The sequence below is a fragment of the Schistocerca gregaria genome, chromosome 5, assembly GCF_023897955.1.
Source record: "Schistocerca gregaria isolate iqSchGreg1 chromosome 5, iqSchGreg1.2, whole genome shotgun sequence".
Lineage (NCBI taxonomy): Eukaryota > Metazoa > Arthropoda > Insecta > Orthoptera > Acrididae > Schistocerca > Schistocerca gregaria.
In genome coordinates, this window is record NC_064924.1 from 125991355 (window position 1) to 125995707 (window position 4353).

General features: G+C 48.4%; 1 non-coding gene across 1 annotated transcript; it reads left to right on the forward strand.

Annotated features, from left to right (window-relative positions):
- Positions 1 to 272: 272 nt before the first annotated feature.
- On the forward strand, positions 273 to 345 carry Trnaa-cgc (transfer RNA alanine (anticodon CGC)). The gene has a single exon. It is a non-coding gene; the product is annotated as a tRNA-Ala (tRNA).
- Positions 346 to 4353: the final 4008 nt, after the last annotated feature.

Genomic DNA, 4353 nt, shown 5'->3' on the forward strand with positions numbered 1-4353 from the left:
GTGGAATGACTGTAGGTGTAAAGGGTTAAGAAGTTTGGAATTTCCCACGCGAGCCGGACTGAGTGGCAGAGCGGTTCTAGGCGCTTCTGTCTGGAATCGCGCGACCGCTACTGTCGCAGGTTCGAATGCTGCCTCGGGCATGGATGTGTGTGATGTCTGTAGGTTAGTTAGGTTTAAGAAGTTCTAAGTTCTGGGGGACTGATGACCTCAGAAGTTAAGTCCCCTAGTGCTCAGAGCCATTTGAACCATTTTTTTTTCCCATACGAAAACCGAGCGAGGTGGTGCAGTGGTTAGCACACTGGACTCGCATTCGGGAGGACGACGGTTCAATCCCGTCTCCAGCCATCCTGATTTAGGTTTTCCGTGATTTCCCTAAATCGTTTCAGGCAAATGCCGGGATGGTTCCTTTGAAAGGGCACGGCCGATTTCCTTCCCAATCCTTCACTAACCCGAGCTTGCGCTCCGTATCTAATGACCTCGCCGTCGACGGGACGTTAAACACTAACCACCACCACCACCATCCCATGCGAAACGCAACGGCTATTAAGAAGAGTGACCGTGCACTGCTGGTGAAGAAGTTGTATCAGAACGGCAGCAACACCAGTGCTGTGTTGCGGTAATAGCTGCGAAGAGACCCCATGTCAGTAAATGGGCTAAATAATACAATCAAGGCGTTCACCTGCTTAGCTGAGCGATACCGGCAAGGTAGCTTAGCGTGTTCGGTCAGAGGGCCGATTGTCCTCTGTAATAAAGTAACTGAGTGAAGGAATCAACGATCAGCTTGAATAGATGTCTTATAACGTCCGCCGAGACTAAACGAAACGAACAATGCTGAACAAAATTATAAAAAGAAGTGGTAACGTGCTCGCCTCCCGTACAAGCGGGCCCGGGTTCGATTCCCTGCCTGGTGTGAGTTTTTCTCCGCTCGAGGACTGGGTGTTGTGTTGTCCTCATTATCATTTCATCCTCATCATCGGCGCACAAGTTGCCCAATATGGCGTAGACTGAAATTACAACGTGTACTTAACTGCCGAACTTCCCCGGCTGGGGCCTCCCGTCCAGCGATGCCATACGCTCATTTCATTCATTTTTTTACAGTCAAGAAATTTAAAGGATAGGCGAATCAGGTAGTATAGCAGGGAGAGGGAGGTGTCCCGTTGTCGTAGCGGTTGGTGATGAGGCTGCTATAACTATGACCGACCGTGTAGCACGTACCTCATATTCTTCAGCCAGCGCTCGGACTGTGTCGTTGGAACTGTCTCTCCATAGATCAAGAGTTCATAAGATTTTGCAGCACGTTTTACACTGACATCCCTGCAAAATTCAGAATGATCACCAAATGAAGCGTCAAGGTGGGCTACAACGCCGTGTCTTTGTCCTTCGTTTTTCGGCACGCATGGAAATGGATGACACGTGGCTGGGGGGTATTCTCTGGACGGACGTGGCACACATCATCCTGCACGGTGCCGTGAAAGCACAGAACTAACGCATATGGGGTTCTACTCCGCCACATTTTGTGCAATAACATCCTCTACATTCAGCTTATGTGATTACGTGGTGCGGTCTGACAAGATCCTTCATTCTTATTCAGGTTTTCTTCGAGGAGATGACACCTCGTGAGCCTGTTAAGTGCTACTCTGCATGTTAAAAGGGTCTCCTTGTGCAGCATGTGACTCCTACTTTGCAAGGACGCAAACCGTGTCCACACTACAATTCTCCTGCAAGATGGAGCGACACTACATGACGCTTGCCAGGAGAAAGATTTGCTTCGAGAAACTATTAGTAAGGACTGCATCATCTCTAGGAAATTCCAAGATATGTGGCATGGTTCCGACCTAAATCCAAGTTATTTATGGTTATGGTGCATTTGAAAGATCGTGCCTTTGAGGGATATATCCGGAATCTCCCCGTTGTGAAGGATATCATACGAAAGAACATCACTCAGATTACATCGGATATACTGCTAACCACGACGTGTTATGGGTGCATCATGTTGCTGAGTATGGAGACCATCAATAATGATCCCACCGTGTAAATTCTGACCCCAGCAAAATAAACGAGCCACAGTCACCGCTATGTGTTTGATAGTTCTTCCCCTTTTCCTGCACTGACACTGCGTTATGACTGCTTATAGTGACAAAAATTTGGAACTATTTTTTTTTCAGTATATTCAGCGAATATACCGATTAATAAACATACCTACGATGTAACAGCGTCCTGTGATGTATATGTCTAGTACTGCAGCACTTGGTACACCATTAGTTTGATTGTAACTACGTGGTATTAACAGGGGCAGCTTACTACATATAACTTTGAGTCTTCAACGCAGGAGAAGAGGAAACTACAACGGGTTTGTGGTATGAATCAAAAGCAAAGCCGGTAGCATCCGAAATTGCGGAGTGTACGATTGATCTACTTATTCTGACATGCCTGCCCCCTATTTGTGCGCCCTGCGATTACGTCGTGGCGCATATTAATAACTGAAATCAGCAGAGATGCTCTAGCCATTGATATGTACCATTTCTTATACACACGCATCACCATGTTTCCCAGAAGTCCTGAAAATTGACATTAACTGTGGGTATTGCATCACGGGTACAGTCTCTTTGACTATTCAGAGATGTCACTAAACCCGCCCAAAGATGTAAACAACCATGCATAAGCAGCACCTATTAAACGGAGGGGATCCAACAGCCGATTAGTTCCAGTCATTCCACCAGGAAGGAGGTACACTGCTCGTGTTGTCTGTAGTTCAACCATACCTAGACGGTCAATACCGTAAGTACTGCCAGAAATCTAGGCGTGATTTGTCGCCATCATTATGCCTGTAGGTGATCGTCCATCCCTTGACCCCTACAATCGCATGACTTATGGTGGCGGGGAAATAAGTATCTTCAGGATGGATAAAAGTCCATGGGCCAGTCGAGTCCGGCGGAACGTGGAGGTAACAGGCAACGAGCTGTCGGCCAAGTTTCCAGACGTCACTGGTGGCAGCACAAGTGAGTTGATGGACATCGTCATCCATGAGGTGGCAAATGGAACAAAGTGGAGAGTCCATTAGTCCGATGGCATGAAGACGCTGATTTGTGGCGAATTTTCCATTTGCAACGTGGTACCATATTGCTCGGACAGCCACTAGACCACGAGCTGCGGATGGTACTGAAGGAACTGAAATGGCAGAGTCTTGAAGGAGGACGTAAACTATCCAGAGAAAGCCTATTAATAAAGTTTCAAGATTTAAATGATTACTCTAGCGATATACTACAACCCTCTAGGTATCCCTTGCCCAGGGATCGTGAGGATAGGGTTAGAATAAGTGCTGTACGCACAGAGGCATTCACACAATGATTCTTGCCGCGTTCCACACGAGAATGGAACGGGAAGAAACCCTAGTAACTGGTACGATGGGAAGTGCTCTCCGCCGTACACCTCACGGTGGTTTGCAGAGCATGGATGTAGATGTAGACCCCAAACTTGTTTCTAGCAGAAAACGAATGCCACACGCGTCGCCAGCCACGTTTCCAATACATGTTCGGCACCGCGCAGGAATTGGAGGCTGGTCACGCTCCGTTCGCGACACCGCCTCTGTTGGAGACGCCGGAGGGCCGCGGACGGCCCGTAAAGGCGGCAGAGGCGCCTGAAATTTGCAAGGCCACCTGTCGGCCGAGCCGCGAGGGCGGCATTAGCGGCTAACGCGCTCGTAAATGCGACCGGGACCTGCCCAGCCCAGCCAGACCTAATAGCCGTCGCTTTATACGAGTCGCCGGCGTATCGGCAGCGTGGTCCTGTGCGGGCTTCCCTACCGCTCCGTTGCCTTTTATTTCGACGGCGCTGCATTCGGGACAACGGCCGCGCCCTTGGGAACAGCTGCCGGGGGTCGGCAGGGTCACACTCTCCTCCGTGTTTCGAGGAGTCACTGCTGTCCTTCCGATGACACTACCGGAATATCTACACTCGCTTTCGGTGATCGGCATTTTATTGAAAGTCGACAGTAGTCGACAGTTTTGATGGTTTCCACCAGCTAAAGTCAGCAAATCTATTATGACCACTGCCCACCTTGATGCAGAAGGGCGCGTGGTGGCGTTGCGGGAACGTGACGCGGTAGCGAAAGCACATGTCCTGACGAAAAAGTTGAAGCTCCTTGAAGAAGAGGAGAAAACGAAATGGAGCTTCAAATGTTGAGAGGGTATGTGATGTCATTTCAGCGATTACAAATTTGAGTCAAATTTATAAAGAACGTAAAAACTGTTATAAATTTATTAAGTGATTTTTATAGTGTTTTCAACGCTGATTTCGGGAAAAATAGTGCAAAAATTCCATCACGTACAGTTAAGTCACAAACAGCTTCTCTAG